The sequence below is a fragment of the Sorex araneus genome, chromosome 6, assembly GCF_027595985.1.
Source record: "Sorex araneus isolate mSorAra2 chromosome 6, mSorAra2.pri, whole genome shotgun sequence".
Lineage (NCBI taxonomy): Eukaryota > Metazoa > Chordata > Mammalia > Eulipotyphla > Soricidae > Sorex > Sorex araneus.
This window is the reverse complement of record NC_073307.1, coordinates 86,162,004-86,180,498: the sequence shown is the minus strand read 5'-3', so window position 1 is coordinate 86,180,498 and position 18,495 is coordinate 86,162,004.

Here is an 18,495-nt window from a genome sequence, read left to right as displayed (position 1 = left end):
CCGCATGGCAGAGCCTGGCACAGCTCCTCGTGGCGTATTCAATATGCCAAAAACAGTCACAACAGGACTCACAATGGAGACGTTACTGGTGCCCGCTCGAACACATCGATGAACAACGAGACGACAGTGCTACATTCCCGTCAGAGGGGTTGCACCCAATACAAAGAGACGCTCTAAAGTACCAAGCACAGACCTTTGGTGGGGATGTCAGTGAAAGGACAGAGAAGGGGTCTCCAGGCCCAGACTTGGTCTGGGAAGAGAGGGATTAGGGCCCTTCTCTAGGTGGGCCAGGGGGGTTCTCTGTGGGGACAGGTGGGCAAGGGGAAGAAGGATACTATCGCTCAGTAGGATAGTGTGGAGGTGAGGTCAAGTGCAGACGGGAGTCGGGACAAATGGAGAGAAGCCGCCCCCAGATGCCGGTGGGGCGTAGGGGGTGGGGGACCCTGAACCTCCACATGAACATCAGTGAGAACGTTCCTGCAAACACATTTTCTTTTTTTCCCCTTTTTTAAATTTTTTATTTTGATGGATCATCATGAGAGACATTTACAGACTTACAGACTTTCATGATTGTCTTTCAGTCAAACGGTGTTCAAGTACCCACCCCTCCACCAGTGCCCATTCCCCATCCCCAGTGTTCCCAGTATCCCTCCCCCCCCATCCCTTCCCACCTCCTGCCTCTGTGGCAGGCACCATCCCTCTTACTCTCTCTGTCCTTTAGGGTGTTACGGTTTGCAATGCAGGTGACTGTGTAAAAATAAAAAGAAAAGGCGCGGGCGAGGGAGGGACGCCTCACCGCACCAAGCCAGGCACAGGGCCTAGGGCAGCAGCTGTCTCTCCCGCCACCCGAGTTCGGTAGCCTCCAGCCGCTTCCCCCACCCCGGGGAGGTTGATGGCGAAGATGTGGCAGGTGAAGGAAGGAACGGAGCCAAGATGGTTGGTCTCACTTGCAGTTTATTCCAATCTTCCCTCTATACACTCTCCTCTGGAACTCTCCCCTTGCCCCCTCATACAGCTACCTTAAATCTCCCCGTCCCCCAGCAGCCTGGGGCTTATCTAAAGGTGTGGTTACAATCCATAGGGGGTATAGTTCTATCTCTTAGGGGAATGCCTTCACTAGGACAGAATCTCTCTTTCAGCAGGAAGACCCACCCAAGGGCAGAGTCCCATGAATGTGTTTCTCTTCTCCTCAGCCAGCAAACATATAACAATTCATAATATTAATCATTTTGTATGGACACAATAAGAGATGCATTAAAGCTTATAGAATTGCTCTCCTGGGGCCATCTCAATCTCAGACTACAGTGCTCAGGCCAGATCAGTCTTTCCTATCCCTGGCAGGGTCCCAGTCTCATAATTACTATTGGATCATGACAGCATTTGTCTATGATCAAGCTCTTAACTTATAGTTAAGAATTAGGCACTTTGGCCAGGCCCATCTCGATGCCAGGGTAGCACATAACTCACCGCTTGCCCTGGATCCTTCCCGTCCCACGTCGGGGACCCTACTTTGGGGTGCTAGGAACTGAGGGCAACTGAGGCTTAAGTGGAGAAAGCAGATGCCCAGAAGGGAATAATATTCGAGGCCAATTAAGTCTTAAGTTATAAAAACATAATATTGTCTTCTTGTGTCTATACAAAAAAGACATAGCTTTAAAGTAAATTATTCAAAAGGCATAAAGAGGAGAGAAAGGCAATGTTATAATATTCAGTGTCCTAGGAAGTTCTGACCTTACCAATTAACAGAGTTTGATTAAGGGAAGAGCAGATAAACTGATAGAAATGGTTACAGATAAACAAAGGAATGGGAGTGACTCGGGAGCACTTTGATGGGTGTGACTGATAAACCTAAGCTCCTAGTGGCAAGGGGGAAAGGACAAACCAATGATATCCAACAGTGACAAGCAGCCGTCGTGTTTGGGCCATAGTCTACTTTCAACACGCATCTACTACCCCGAGCAATCCCTCCAACCATCATTTATTTAGTGCCCTTCTCTGCATCCCAGCTAACATTTTCTTTTTCTTTTCTTTTTAATTAGTGAATCACCATGAGATACAGTTACAGACTTACAAACTTTTGTGCTTGCGTTTCAGTCATACAATGGTCGAGTGCCCATCCCTCCACCAGTGCCCATTCTCCACCACCAATGGTCCCAGCATCCCTCCCACCACCCCCACTCCGTCCCCTCCACCCCACCCTGCCTCTCTGGCAGGGCATTCTCTTTTGCTCTCTCTCTCCCCTTTTGGATGTTGTGGTTTGCAGTAGAGGTATTAAGTGGCCATCATGTTCGGTCTATAGTCTACTTTCAGCCCGCATCTCCCATCCTGAGCGGGCCCTCCTAGCACCCTTTGCTTGGTGGTCCCTTCTCTATCTGCCCACCTGCCTTTTTCCCTAGTGCATGAGATCAGCTATCAAGCAGCGGGGCAGTCCTCCTGACCCTTTTTTAACTGTCCTTAGGTGGCAAACACAATTTCTGACCATATTTCTACGACAGGTGCCAGCAGATATAATCCCCAAGACCTCGGAATCTGCTTTGGGAATGAAGCAGAGCCTTGTGCCCGAGCTCTCTCTCTGTAATGCTCTCTCCTCCCCTCCCCCCATTTCTACTCTCAGCACAGGACCAAGTAAGGCCACGCTCCGGGATGGCTCAGCTGTTCCCCAGCATGACACCGGGATCCACATGGGAGAAAGGCACGGAAGGAATCTCCACCAAAAAAATGCATCTGAGCTGTCCTGGGAGTGGATGGGTCTCTTAAATGCACAGGATGCCCCATCACCTGTGCCCCTTCCCTTGGATTCTGACTAATTCTCACAAGTAGGAAATAATGTTCCCCCAAGGAAGAGGAATGTGGTGACACGTTCCTGTTACCCGAGCCCTGGGAAGGATTCTCACAGGGCCGCAGGAACAGACTGGAAACGTGTGGCTGTCTTTTCAACTTCTCGGTGGAAAGTGGTTGCTTTATTGTTATTTCCGTTGTTCCGTTCAGATGAATCGCAAGCGTTGTGCTCCCAAGAAGTTTCAGTGGCAGCCTGATGCTAAATATGAAAGCATTGAAATTAGAACGCAAGGGCCCTGCTGTCAGAATGACTTAGATGAATTCTTTCCTATTCCTTCTGTCTTCCGGGAGCCTTTCCAAATGACTTCCCCGTATTTCCCTGAAATGTTTGAAAGCGTTTGCACAGCTAAACGGTTGAAATCATTTGAGCAGCTCTGAATGAAATCAGACATGCCCGGGGCTGGGCAACCCTTATTAGTAGCCAGCAAGGTTTCACTCAATCACCTGGTTCACACGGAGTGATCATTACTATCAAGCCGGGAAAATTTGCAAAAGCTCCACTGAACTTTGCCATTTTGTTTTCTCGTTTGCCATGAAATGTGTTCTGGCAGGGCTGTTTAAAATTGCTGGGTGATAAGAATAGTAGAAATAAGTACTAGGAGGTTGTCTCCATGGCTTGGAGGCTGGTCTCTCATTCTGGGCAACTCAGAGAAGGGAACACCAAGTATAATGCGGTCGGAGGTCATGCAGGGGAAGGGTGAAGCGGGCCGAATGTAAACTAGAGACTGAACACAGTGGCCGCTCAACACCTTTATTGCAAACCACAACACCTAATCAGAGAGAGAGAACGAAAGGGAATACCCTGCCATAGTGGCAGTTTGGGGTGGGGGGAGACGGGACTGGGGAGGGTGGGAGGGATGCTGGGTTTACTGGTGGTGGAGAATGGGCACTGGTGAAGGGATGGGTTCTCGAACTTTGTATGGGGGAAACATGAGCACAAAAATGTATAAATCTGTAACTGTACCCTCATGGTGATTCACTAATTAAAAATAAAAATTAAAAAAAAAAATAAAATTGCTGGGTGACGTCTTAAAGACCTGCTCGTTCCAGGAGGGGCTCAGCCTGCTCAAGCCAAGCTGAAGCCCCCAACTTGAGCGTTTGGGAGAGAAGCGTTGCCAAGAGAGCCAAGAGAAGGTTCCCGAGCGTCTCGTGAGCTGTTTCCGTGCAAATGCACAGTGTTGAACCAGAGCCACTCTCTGTCGGGCCCTGGGACTCACGCTGAGGTGTGAGGACGAGATAAGCTTGTGTGTGTGATGCCAACCCCCCCTAGAAACGCCACGAACTCCAGGATTCCCTGCCACCCGGGTCCGTCTGCTCGTGTGGCACACAGTGCTCACTGCTCTGTGCTCACAATCTCGCGTGCTGTTCCTGACCTGGTTTCCAGGGGTACCCCCCGTTCCTGGTATACCCTGATCATTGGGCTTCTTATTTATTTGGTGGGTGGGTGGAGGGATGGTTTGGGAGCCACATCTGCTGTGCTCAGGACTTACTCCCGGCTCTGTGCTCAGGGCTCACTCCCGACTCTGTGCTCAGGGATTACTCCTGGCTGTGCTCAGGGCTCATTCTTGGCTCTGTGCTCAGGGCTGACTCCTGGCTCTGTGCTCAGGGATCACTCCTGGCTCTGTGCTCAGGGCACTTCTGGCTCTGTGCTCAGGGATCACTCCTGGCTCTGTGCTCAGGGCTGACTCCTGGCTCTGTGCTCAGGGATCACTCCTGGCTCTGTGCTCAGGGCACTTCTGGCTCTGTGCTCAGGGATCACTCCTGGCTCTGTGCTCAGGGCTCACTCCTGGCTCTGTGCTCAGGGATCACTCCTAGCTCTGTGCTCAGGGATCACTCCTGGCTCTGTGCTCAGGACTCATTCCTGAGCAGTGCTCTGGGGACCATATGGGGATGGTGGTGCTGGGGATTGAACCGGGGTTGGCTGAAAGCAAGGCAAATGCCCTACCCAGTGGACTATCTCTCCGGCCTGTCCGTGTGCTTGGTGGTGAGGAATTTCCTCTCCGCCCTCTCCCCTGCAGCTTCGCCCCCCCCCCCCCCCGAACATGACAGGCTCTCCCTGCAGCAGCTCTAACCACTGAGTTCTCCCCCTGAACATGTCGAAGGCTGGAGAGGAGAAGCCGCCCTTAGGGCTAAAGCAAAGTGTGTCCTCACAGAACACCTGGAGGCTTTGCCCAGCAGGGCTCGGAGCCGACTCCTGGCTCTGTGCTCAGGGCTGACTCCTGGCTCTGTGCTCAGGGCTCATTCCTGGCTCTGTGCGCAGGGCTGACTCCTGGCTCTGTGCTCAGGAGACCCATTGGCAGGGATCAAAAGTAAGTTGGTTCCATGCCAGACAAGTGTCAACTCCCTATACCTTCTGGCTCAGGTTCACATTATTCCCAGATTTAAGATTGACCTTCTAGACTCAAGCCCCCTTCGCTGTGGACAAGACTTCCAGAGCCACTGACCTCTTCAGGTGTCCTTGTCACTCCAGAATCCCCCCACCGAGGCCCCGACAGGAGCACAGTCTCTTAGAAGAGAAACGTCCCATCTCATCTCAGCGGCACGGGCTGTGGGACTAGCCACAGAATGAGGTGGGGGAGTGTCGGCCGCCCTGGCCACACCATGTGTGGTCATGCATCGAGCCGTGGAAAAGTTGACTCAGCCGGCTTCTGTGTTCCCAGCTGGGAGGTGCCTGGTCACCCTCTCGCTCTGTTTCCCCTCTTGCTCAGCATGTGTATCTCCTGCTTGGGCCTTTGACAGCTGCCTTCTCTCACTGTGAGGCTTGGGGCTGTGAGTCCACGCAGTGCTCAAGTGTTCTGTGTGCTGGTCCCGGTTCCAAGAAGGTTGCGGGGTGGAGGGAGTGTCTAGTGGAGAGGAAACGTGCTAGAGAAGCTTAGTGAGAGGGCCACGGACCGGGAGGTCAGTGTCAGTGAATCAACTACATCAAGTCAGGAGTCTTTAAGCAGAGCACTAGGACTGTGGGTGAGACACTTGCCTTGTACATGGCCCAGTCCCCAACATCCCCATAGAACCTAGTCCTCAGAGGGTCCCCCAAGCACCACAGCAGTAACCCCTGAGCACTGCCAGATCCAAACAAAAGTTCTGGTCTTGGGACTTTGCATTCACTGTGCTCTCATTTGCTGTGTGACCTTGGGCTAGTTACCTAATCTCTCTGAATATAAATTTCTTATTTGTACTATATGAGTAGGAATGGGCCATCCTGAGGATCCATTCATATAGTATATACCCAAAATAAAGTCCCGGGTGGAGTGATAGTACAGTGGGTAGGGCATTTGCCTTACATGTGGCCATCCAGGTTCCATCCCTGTCATCCTGTATGGTCCCCAAGAACTGCCAGGAGTAATTCCTGAGTGCAGAGCCTGGAGTGACTCCTGAACATCGCAAGGTGTGGCTCAGAAGGAGAAAGAAGGAGGGGCTGGAGCTATTAGCACAGTGGGGAGGGTGTTTGCCTTGCACCTGGCAGACCCAGGTCCAATTCTCAGCATCCCATATGGTCCCCCGAGCACTTCCAGGAGTAATTCCTGAGTGCAGAGCCAGGAGTAACCCCTGTGCATCGCCAGGTGTGACCCAAAAAGCAAAAAAAAAGGATAAAGAAAAAAAAAGAAATAAGGGAAAGAAGGAAAGGAAGGGAAGAAGGGAGAGAGGAAGGAAGGAAGGAAGGAAGGAAGGAAGGAAGGAAGGAAGGAAGGAAGGAAGGAAGGAAGGAAGGAAGGAAGGAAGGGAGGGAGGGAGGAAGGGAGGAAGGGAGGGAGGAAGGGAGAAAGGAAGGAATGGAGGGAGGGAGGGAGGAAGGAAGGGAGGGATGGAGAGAGGAAGGGAGGAAGGGAGGAAGGGAGGAAGGGAGGGAGGGAGGGAGGAAGGGAGAAAGGAAGGAATGGAGGGAGGGAGGGAGGGAGAGAGGAAGGGAGGGAGGGAGGAAGGGAGGAAGGGAGAAAGGAAGGAATGGAGGGAGGGAGGGAGGGAGGGAGGGAGGGAGGGAGTGAGGAAGGAAGGGAGGGAGAAAGGAAGGAATGGAGGGAGGGAGGAAGGAAGGGAGGGAGAAAGGAAGGAATGGAGGGAGGGAGGGAGGGTGGAAGGGAGGGAGGGTAGAAGGAAGGGAGAGTGGGAGGGAAGGAGGGAGGGAGGAAGAGAAAGAAGGCAATAAGGAAAGAAAGGAAGGAAGACGAAAGAAGGGCCGCTGATGATGATGAATCAGACTGTCTAAATAAAAATCGTAGGAGGTGAGGGACGGAGAATAAACGGCTCCATATTGACTGATGAAAATGTGATGTGGAGTTGTGGAAGCTCGTCCTCATTCCCTGGACACCGTGTCTGCGACTTGAGCACTCGCAGTCAGGAGTCCACTGGAGCTGTGTGTGCTCTCTTCCAGGCGGGAGATGGCGCGAAGGGCCGGAGCATCTGCGTTGCATGCGAGGGGCCCCAGGCTCTCTCCCCAGCACCCCGCAGTCCCTCGAGCACCTCCAGGAGTGAACCTCGACTCTCCCTGCTTGGGCCCCCAAACAAACAACAGTAACTATCTTTGGTCTGTGGAGAGAGATCTGGAAACTCTCACCAGAGAAGCAAACACCCTCCCTGGGGATGTTGAGAGGGTCAGCAGACAACTGACTCCCGTGGGGGAACGCGTGCCGGGCCTCTCCCTGCCTCGAACACGCGTGTCTGCTTTCCAGACTCCTGGCTCCTTCTCTTTCTTTATGGCGAATTCCAGGGTTTCTGACTTAGCTCTTCCGTGCCTCTCTTTCTCTCTCCTTCTCTCTTTCTTTCTCTCCTCTCCTCTCATCCCTCTCTCTCTCTCCATCAGACTGGGGGTGCACCATGCTGAACACTTGGCAAACTTGGTCCCACCCCCCTACCCCCCAAGGTCACTTCCCTAGGGCTATGTCTGCTACCCTTCTCAGCTAACCCCGCCTCCTCTGTGAAGCGTGTTTACCTCGTTGCATGGTTAGAAGGAGAAAAAATAAGACAGTACATACTACCTGGCATATAATATTTCTATAAATATGTGTTGGCTATTCCCCTGCCTTCACTCCTTCCTGTCTCCCCTTCCTTCCTTCCTGTCTGACCTTTCTCCTTCTTTCTTCTTTCCTTTCGGTGGCTAGGAGGGAGACTAAGTCACTGGTTGGCAGCGTGTGCTCCAGGAGTTCACAGCGTCGCTGCGTTGCGAGGAGTACATAAGCCAAGCTGTGTCCCGGCCAGCAGATTGTAAGCGTAGACAGTCCCTGGGGGGCGGGGGGGATGGAGGGCTGCAAAAGTTCAAGTGGAAACCTGAGCGGGGCCGTGGGCCCAGAGGGATGTCCCACCCCCTTGAGAGCCGGACCCCAAGCCCTGTCTTTCTTTGGCATTGAGTGAACAACCTCCCCCTCAACCCGGGAGGTCTGGTCACTCCCAATAGGTCAGACCCTGATGCTGCTGGCAGGTAGGCAATGCCACCAGTGCCAGCCGCGACAGGGAGTCCTGAGACAAAGGACAGGGTGGGCTCAAGTGTCAGGAGGAAGTCATGGGGAGGGGTCGAGCCCTGCGTTTGAGCGGAACAGGAAGGACAAACATATTTTCAGCGGGTGACTCTGAGATATTAGACAAAACCGTATGAAATCCTTAAGGAACTTAGTCGCCAGCCCATGTGACAGGCTACACAGAAAATCACCCTGGCAAATTGCTTTTGTCTCATTTAATCCTGTTGTCCTTGAGACAATTAGATAGCACAGCGGGTAGGAGCGTTTGCCTTGCACGCAGCCGACCCAGGTTTGATTCCTCCGCCCCTCTTGGAGAGCCCGGCAAGCAACCGAGAGTTATCTCGCTCGCACGGCAAAGCCTGGCAAGCTACCTGTGGTGTATTGGATATGCCAAAAACAGTAACAACAAGTCTCACAATGGAGACATTACTGGTGCCCGCTGGAGCAAGTCAATGAGCAACGGGATGATAGTGATAGTGACAGTTCCTGCTTCAAGAAGACTTGGGCTGGAGGAGGATAAAGAGGAGATAGCCTGGGGATTAAAAAAAAAATGAAGATGGGGGCTGGAGCAATAGCATAGCGGGTAGGGCGTTTGCCTTGCACGCGGCTGATCCGGGTTCGAATCCCAGCATCCCATATGGTCCCCTGAGCACTGCCAGGAGTAATTCCTGAGTGCAGAGCCAGGAGTAACCCCTGTGCATCACCGGGTGTGACCCAAAAAGCAAAAAAAAGAAAAAAAGAAAAAAAATGAAGATGGAGCAAACCAATAGTACAGTAGAAAACACAGGTTCAACCTGGGTTCGATCCCCAGCATCCTATCCTCAGCATCCCATATGGTTCCCCAAGCACCATCAGGAGTTATTCCTGATGCAGAGGCAAACGTAACCCCTGTGCATCACCAGGTGTGGCTCAAACACCTCCCCCCCCCGCCCCCCAAGATAGAGGATTCAAACTCGGAATCCTTGGTCTCCCGAGTGTGTGTGGTGGCGTGAGCGGAGTGGAGGCAGAAGGACAGACATATCCCTTTGCTCATCCTTTCAAGGGGAAAGGGCGTGCCCAGGGGCTCTCGGGGGCCATTCCTGGCTCTGAGTTCAGGAGTGAGCCCCAGCTGATGCTCAAGGAAGTACCTGGGATCCGAATGAGTGTCACAAAGTAAGGCCAATGTCTTAGCCCTGGACTATCTCTCTGTCTCTCGTGTTCTTTAAAAAAAAAATCACTTTGGCTATCTTGTCAGTGTAGTTTATTTGCACACTTACTTCTCCCTCTAAGCTTTCTTTTGGTACAAACTGCTTTGGATGGAAATCTAGAAAAACAGAAATGCTCATGTAGCCAACACCTATGTCCAGTTAGTCTTAACATTGTGCTATGTTTGCTTCAGGTGTCTCTTAAGACATAATTACAAAAATACAATTAACCTCTCGTCCCCCTTCGCCCCCCCCCCCACACCACCACCAAATTCTATTCTCTCTCTGTATTTTCTTTTTCTTTTTCTTTATTTGCTTTTGGGGTCACATTCAGCATTGTTCAGGGGTTACTCCCGGCTCTGCACTCATGAATTACTCCTGGCAGTGCTTGGGGGACCATATGGGATGCCGGGGATTGAACCCAGGTCAGCCGCGTGCAAGGCAAACAGCCCACCTGCTGTGCTATCACTCCGGCCCCCCTCCTTACCTTCTGCCAGTTATTCTCAGCAAGATGCAGTGTCTGAAGCTGTTTGTAGTTGTGATTCCTCCTGACACAAGTACAGGAGGTGTACAGCTGTGCTGGTCTCACTGGACCTGATTTATGATTGTCCAGGGCAAACTCAATACATCAGATAGGAAATTGATGGTCTTGGGGATGGTGCCCCCATGTTTGGGAGATGGCCCTGGCCGGGACAGCCACTCAGTCTTCCGGGAGGCTAGCTCAGACTTGCTCACGCTGTGGGGCAGGGCTGGAGAAGAGAAATCAAGCTTCCACTTAGAATGGACACACAAATGCATCTCACATTCAGTCCACATTTTGATGAGATGCGCCACAAGGTCATATCACAAAGAGAATGGACATAGGATTAGGAATTTTTTTTTTTACTTATCCACATTTCACTCCCTCCTCAACAGTAACCACTATTCTAATCTTATTTTTTTGTTTTAAGCCTCATGTATGGTTTATTTGTGGTTTCAATGCATGCTTCTATGATGTGGCCATATCTACGTCGTGTAAACATAGCATTGTGTCACGTTACAGTGTGCCAAAAGTCACTGTTGAAAGTCTTCTGTGTGTCACTTACTCAGCAGATTGCTTCTTGCTTTTTGGAAACCCATTTCATGCTTTCAGAATGAAACCACTTGGATACAGATAGAGCCAGTATCTTCATTTTAGCTGTCTCTCTTTTTTTTCTTTTTGGGTCACACCAGGCGATGCTCAGGGGTTCCTCCTGGCTCTGCACTCAGGAATTACTCCTGACAGTACTCGGGGGACTCTATGGGGTGCTGGGAATCAACTCAGGTCGGCCGCATGCAAGGCAAACGCCCTCCCCGCTGTGCTGTCGCTCCAGTCCCCTGTCTCCTGTTTTGAATATCTTGAGTTACACGCTTGCAGCCCAACTTGAACAGTAAGGTCCCCTTTCTTTTTTGTACCATTTTGTAGTCCTGCATAGCATTCTTGTCATAGAGGCGCCACTGTGTACTTGTGTGTTAGAGAAGATATCAGAATGGGGTTGCATGAATCATAGAACGTTGATATCTTCAAACTGGGTAGCTCCAAATTTAATCCCAAAGAGACTGTCAAGGTTTTTTTTTTTACACACTTTTTTATTCTTTCATGAGCATCTCAGGTCCCTGTGGTATTTCATTTTTACAGTATATTTGCTTTACAGATGGCCTTTTGAGTATTTTATATCTTCATGTAAATTAGGAGAGAATTTTTAGAAATGTGAGTTTTTGTCATTCTCACTGTTTTTATTTCCGTGGAACTGGTAGTATTGAATAGGAAGGCATATGCTATTTGGACATTGTAGTCTGACTACAAAATCTGAGGGTTTTACTCATTTGTTCATTTTTTTCTGTTGGATTATTATTTATTTTCATATTGATTTACTGACAGATTTTATGTGTGTGTGTGTGTGTTTTGGGGGACACAACAGCAGTGCTGCATCTGTGCTCAGGATAAGTCCTGGTGGACTGGGAGTGGGGATGCGTCTGGGAGGGCCGGGCACCGAACCCGAGTTTGCCACATGCAAGGCAAATGTCCTACCCACTGTACGATCACTCCAGCCCTGACTGTCTATATGTTGAGTAGTAAACCCCTATAAATTGTTATAGTATATCTATTTTCCAAGCTTATAGTTTCACTTTCCAATTGTTCTAGTTTTATAAAGATTTTACACTTTAATTACCCTGAGATATGACTAGGAAAGCACACAAATTAAAATTTATGCCCTTATAGTAAAATTTCAGAATACATAGACATAGATTAAAATAATAAAGTCTTTGGGCTAGAGCAATAGTACAGTGGGTAGGCATTTGCCTTGCATGTGACCAACTGGGTTTTGATCCAAGCACCCCATATGGTCCCCCAAGCACAGCCAGGAAGAAATTCCTAAATGCAAAGCCAGGAGTAACCTCTGAGCATTACTGGGTGTGACCCATAAAGCAATATATGTGTGTGTGTCTTTAAATATTTTAATCAAGCAAACTAGAATTGAAGAACAGTTTTAAAAACCGAAATATTTCAAGAGTAGCAATAAATGAAGAACATGATCAAAGGGCTAAGAAAAAAAATAACTAACAATTAAAATTTTTATTGTAAATTATTATCGAGAGTATCACGCCCACATGGAAGAGCCTGGCAAGCTACCCGTGGTGTATTTGATACGCCAAAAACAGTAACAATAAGTCTCACAATGAGAGAAGTTACTGGTGCCCACTCGAGCAAATCGATGAGCAATGGGATGATAGTAACAGTGACAGTGATAATAAACTAACACCTTAGCCACACCCCACACATATATATTCTAGGGGCGGGGGAAGGGGGCTCTGGGGGAACCACCTACACACATAATTAGCATAATTGCAAATTCCATGCTCTGTTTTACATACAGTATGGTCAGCTGGTTCATACTTACTCAGCTATTAAGTAAAAACAATCTCTTCCATAAGAAACAGCAATTTAAGATGGCACAGCGCGCCACAAATTAGAAGATTTTGCAAAAGCTAAAGAAAACTGAACCAGGCGTACTACCCTGTTCGTGAGGATAAGCAGACAAACCCCAGGGAAAGCGTATGCCTCCCATCTAAAAATGTCATTGGATTTTCCCTCTAGATACTGATGTCGCAACTTAGAAACACATATTTTTTTCCGTTAAACAAGGAGGTTTCAACAAAGCTCATGAAAATATCCTCCCAAAGCCTGACTTCAAGGAAAGGGGACAATTTCCAAGGTAAGTCCCTGTGGCTTATTCATATAAAACAGCAAGAGATCAGGGAGAGTTAGCCAAGTCACCAATGAGAACAATTAGTCTTTTATAGATTTATTTTCTGGTCTATTGAACTGCAGCCTTGGAGTTCACACAGCACATTGTCCCTAAGTAATGTCCATTAGGGTCCTGTTTCTGCATTCTCCTTATTAAAACCATAATTTATTATTCTCTCCATCATAATTTCTCATTCTCTGAACTGTCATTTTATCTTTTCCTCTAGGCTGAATTTGTAGTCAATTTTCCTCAACTGTGTCCAGTTCACTTTTTCCACAGGGGCTACTCCAGGCTTTGTGTTTTGGGGTCCCCCCTGGATGCTGGCCACTGCGTAGGCCACGCCTTAACCTTTCTACTACCTCCCTAATGGAAGCTCTTTAGACAATAGGAAAATAACTTTCAGGAGAAAAATTAGAACATAACTGAAACCCAATCATAAACAAACATCTTTGTAAGGGTCTATCTCACAGTGATTCAATAATAAAATCTTTTTTAAAAAATTACCGTATTACTGTCATCCTATTGCTCATTGAGTAACATCTCCATTGTGAGACTTGTTACTGTTTTTTGGCATATCGAATACGCCATGGGGAGCTTGCCAGGCTCTGCTGTGCAGGCAGGGTACTCTTGGTAGCTTGCCGGGCTCTCCGAGAGGGACTGAGGAATCGAACCTGGGTCGGCCGCGTGCAAGGCCAACGCCCTACCTGCTGTGTTATCACTCCAACCCCTTTTTAAAAATAAAATAAATAAAAAGAAAGGTAGGGCAGGAGACTTGGAGATAGTTCAGTAGTCAGGGCGCATGCTAAGCATGGCCTGATCTGGGTTTGATTCCCAACGCCATAGGGTCCCCTAAGCATCACCAGGTGAAGCTGTAGAGTCCCCGAGCACCACCAGGAGCAGCCTTGGAGTCTTCTAGAGTCACCTGCATCCCTGGCATCACAGGGCCAGAGCATCACTGCATCCCTGCGCCTTTGCATTGAACTGCCAGCCTGGTTTGTTGAGAGTTTCCTGTAGGACCCTAGGACCCTCAGATCACTGCACAGGAGGCCCTCTACCGCCCCCTCAAGAAAGTTTAGGAGAAATGGTTACCATGTCAACAATCTTAGACTAGACTCCTCTTTTTTTTGGGGGGGGTCACACCCGGTGATGCACAGGGGTTCCTCCTGGCTCTGCACTCAGGAATTACTCCTGGCAGTGCTTGGAGGACCCTATGGGATGCTGGGAATCAAACCTGGGTTGCCACGTGCAAGGCAAACACCCTAGCTGCTGTGCTATCGCTCCAACCCCTCTAGGCTTCTCTTGAAACTTTAAAGTATATTTCACAGTTGAAAGCAAAAGCAATAAGATTTTCATTCGATTTTCAGCATCCCATAGATGGGATGTTCCGAAGAGCCACACCATAGGCTGTAGGGAGGCAAAGGGGGGGTGGGTGGTGAGAAGTTCTGCACTGCCCTGCGTAGGTAACATTGAGTCTAAGCAGATGGTGAAAACAAACATAAAATGCCGTATGTTCATGGCTATTCAATAATTTTTTTAAAAAAAGAGAAAATGCCATGTCAAGGAAATTTTCAGCACAGCAGTAGGGCATTTGCCTTGCATACAGACAAACCCGGTTCGCTTCCTCTGCCCCTCTCGGAGAGCCCAGCAAGCTACCGAGAGTATCTCGCCTGCATGGCAGAGCCTCGCAAGCTCCCCGTGGTGTATTCAATATGCCAAAAACAGGAACAAGTCTCACGATGGAGACGTGACTAGTGCCCACTCGAGCAAATGGATGAGCAACGGGATGACAGTGACAGTGATACAAGTAAATGAGAAAGGTCCAATTATACAAAAGAGTATAATAGGCTCTGAGAGGCATAGGTTTTCAGATGTGGCAACCACTCCGTTCCTGCAGTTGTAGCAAAAATAAGAGACAACTGTGCAAGTAAGTGGGGAGAACTGTGTTCAAATGAACCTTTCATCACAAAGACCCGTGGCTGACTAGATTGGGCTCCTGCCCCATTTTATACTCCCTGTGCGTGAGACAATGGAGCTGTCTGCAGTGACTATGGGATGTCCTTTCAGCTCAACTACTGCCCAAGTCCATCTGTTGGGAATGTCCTTTGTCAGTCCATCACCTCTAAGACCGGGCACCAACAAGGGAAGAGATGGTGGTAGCAGCCTTCTTCGGGAGTTGAGCTACCAGTCACGTGAGATACAATGTTCCTCCCCTTGAACTTGTAAAATCCCCTGGTGTATTTGCCAAGTTCATCAAGCATCGCCACCATCTAAGCTCAGAACACAAACCAGTCTTCAGAATTATCTTGAAGAACAGAGAATTCATGGTAGGGAATTGCTTCCCAAGTGGTTTGCCCTAGTTACAATAGCAGCAACCGAGAGAAGGGGAAGTCGGAAGGGGGAATTGTTTTGGAGACGGAGAGGATGTGTAGCTCAGTGGTTGGCAGCACGGGTCCTAGAGACCAGGTCTGGGGTTCAGCCTTGACTCTGCTCTTTATTCGTTGCAGGACTCTGAGTGTCTGTGTGTGTGGGACGGGGACCAGTGAGGGAACCTCTCTGTACCAAGGTTTCTGCACAATGGGAAGAATGAACATCAATTGGCCCGTAGCATTGTGTGGACTACAGGAAGGAAGCAAAATCAAACTTTTCCACTTCTCAGCATCTAGCCTAAAGATTCAAAAGCACTCTCTTAAGGGGACATTTGCACTCCTCTGCTCTTTGGAGCACGATATGCCAAGATTATATTACTGAAACTCAATCATGAACAACCTGTGACTGTGTATCTCACTGTGAGTCGATTAAAAATAAATTATTAAGATTTTTAAAATAGGGTCTGGAGAGATAGCACAGCGGGGAGGGCATTTGCCTTGCATGCGGCCAACCCAGGTTCGATTCCCAGCATCTCATGTGGTCCCCCGAGCACCGCCAGGAGTAATTCCTGAGTGCATGAGCCAGGAGGAACCCCTGTGCATTGCCAGGTGTGACCCAAAAAGAAAAAAATATTTTTAAATAAAATAAAATCTGTTCTTTAAAAAAAGATATGGAGTAAAAGATGGGAAAGTTTAAACACGCATAAAAAAGCGTAGGAAGAGATGGTTGCTATGAAATAAAAGAAATGGAGACAGTCACAGACCATGTAACAAACACATCAAAGAGTGTGAAATGGTGTGAAAATATCAGATTAGTCCTGGTGAGTCCACTAAGTGATAAATTATGGATCAGTCAAAAGTCATGGATCCACTAAAAGATCAACTTGGAACAAAAAGAGAGAATGTAGGGTCAAAGGCTAAACTCAGGCTGGAGGGATGCCACCTCCACTTGGCAGCTGTGGGGCCGGGCAGTCTCTCCCCGGCGCCTCTTCCACTCCTGATGCCCAGTGTCATGCCCACAACCCACCTCCAGGCGCCATCTTGGCACACCAAGAGCCCGGTCCCAGAAACTCCCAATTGAATCCCAAAATGGATTAGCTCCCTACAGAGATGTCACTGGAACACAAGCATTCACAATCTTAGAATTTCAGAAGCACACGGCGGCCGCTTTTGCGGCCACGCGAACTCTCCTGGTATGCAAAATGAGCACTGTAGCACTGTTGTCCCATTGTTCATCGATTTGCTCAAGCGGGCACCGGTAATGTCTCCATTGTAAGGCTTGTTGTTACTGTGTTTGGCATATCGAATACACCACAGGTAGACTTGCCAGACTCTGCTGTGCGGGCAGGATACTCTCAGTAGCTTGCCGGGCTCTCCGAGAGGGATGGAGGAATTGAATCTGGTCGGCCGCATGCAAGGCAAACGCCCTACCACTGTGCTATCGCTCCAACTTGATGCAAAATGAGCAATGGAAAATAAATGATCTAGCGTCTGCCTTTGGAAGGTAGGCCTGAATGGTGGTGGGAAAATTTGAACAAAATATGATGTCCCAAAGGAGAGAGAGAGTGGGAGTGATGGCACAGTGGGTAGGACATTTCCCTTGCACGCAGCTGACCCGGGTTCAATTCCCAGCATCCCATGTGGTCCCCTGAGCACTGCCAGGAGTAATTCCTGAGTGCATGAGCCAGGAGTAACCCCTGTGCATCGCTGGGTGTGACCCAAAAAGCAAAAAAAAAAAAAGGAGAGAGAATAGCTGAAAAATTGTCTGCCATAGAGGCAGGGTGAGGACTGGGATGGGTGGGGGGTGGATAATGGGGACATTGGTGGTGGAAAGTTTGCACTGGTGGAGAGATGGGTGTTCAATCACTGTATGGCTGAATCTCAAACATGAACACTTTGTAACGGCATCTCACGGTGGCTCAATAAAATCAATTAAATTTTTTAAAAAGACTGCAGGGATGGAAGGAGCATGTGAGAAGGTAAAGGGAGTTGGTGATGGAGACTAGAACCACAGGGATGAAGGACTTTGTGTCTCCAGATGGGTCCTGCTCCCCACTCCTCCCCCCATGCCCACCCAGCTTTGCCTCATCTTCTCTAAAGGCACCCCACCTTCCTCCTCTTTGGAACACCCCCTTCTCTGCTGTCCACAATTCAGAGATGTGCTTCCCTCTGGCTGTGCTCAGGGCTTACACTCGCCCTGTGCTCAGGGATCACTTCCGGCAGTGTTCAGGGGAGCACATGCAATGCCAGGCTGAGATTCAGTCCGACCAGGACAAGCCACATGCAAGGCAAGTGCTTAACCTCTGTACCATCTCTCTGACCTGTTGCGTATGTGCATGTGTTTGCTTGCGGGGGAGGTTGTTTGTGTGTGTTTTTCACTATGACAATGGAAGCTCTGAGCCACACCCAGGGGTGCTCCCAGGCATCGCTATCTTTGTGCTCAGAGGTCACTTGTGACGGTGTTCAGGGACCCTATCTGGTATCAGAGATCAAACTGGGTCGCCTTCACGCAAAATTAGCTTCTTCCCCACCGCCCTGTCTCTCAGGCCCCCTCCACCTGGTTCTCTAGCTGCTCTGTGTGACCCAGGACTTGTCCCCGTTCCAGAAGACTAAGTCTGCCAATTCTTCCTACTTTCTTGGTTGTTGTGCCCCACGTGAAGGCAAGAGGAAAAGATGCTGAACAACCAACTGGGGACGCTCCAATGTCCAGTGGGCTGCCTCGCCACCCCACTCACTCCAGGAGGTCTGTCTCTCTCAGCTCTGCCAAGCCAGAACGTGCCACCTGGCCTGGCACAAGAAGATCAAAGGCCAAGATCCACCTGCCCCTCCCCTGGGGACTCCTGAGGGTCCAGATCTCTGTTTCTTAGCCTTCTTGGTGGTGGAATATGGGCACTGGTGAAGGGATGGGTGTTTGAGCATTGTATCACTGAGACTTAAACCTGAAAACTTTGTGACTTTCCACATGGTGATTCAAATAAATAAATAGAGAAAGAAAGAAAGAAAGGAAGGAAGAAAGGAAGGAAGGAAGGAAGGAAGGAAGAAAGAAAGAAAGAAAGAAAGAAAGAAAGAAAGAAAGAAAGAAAGAAAGAAAGAAAGAAAGAAAGAAAGAAAGAAAGAAAGAAAGAAAGAAAGAAAGAAAGAAAGAAAGAAAGAAAGAAAGAAAGAAAGAAAAAGAGATCCACCTGCCTCTCCCCTGGGGACTCCTGAGGGTACAGATCTCTGTTTGAGCCTTTACCTCAAATTTCTCTCCTAAAATTCCTCTGCCCCCTCCCCTAAGTACAGCTACAGGGGGGTAACGTTACAAAAACATCAAGGAACATGCAAGTGGCTTCTCTTCTGGATGATGCCATCCGAGCACCTGAAACCTTTTGCTCACCACGTTGTCTTC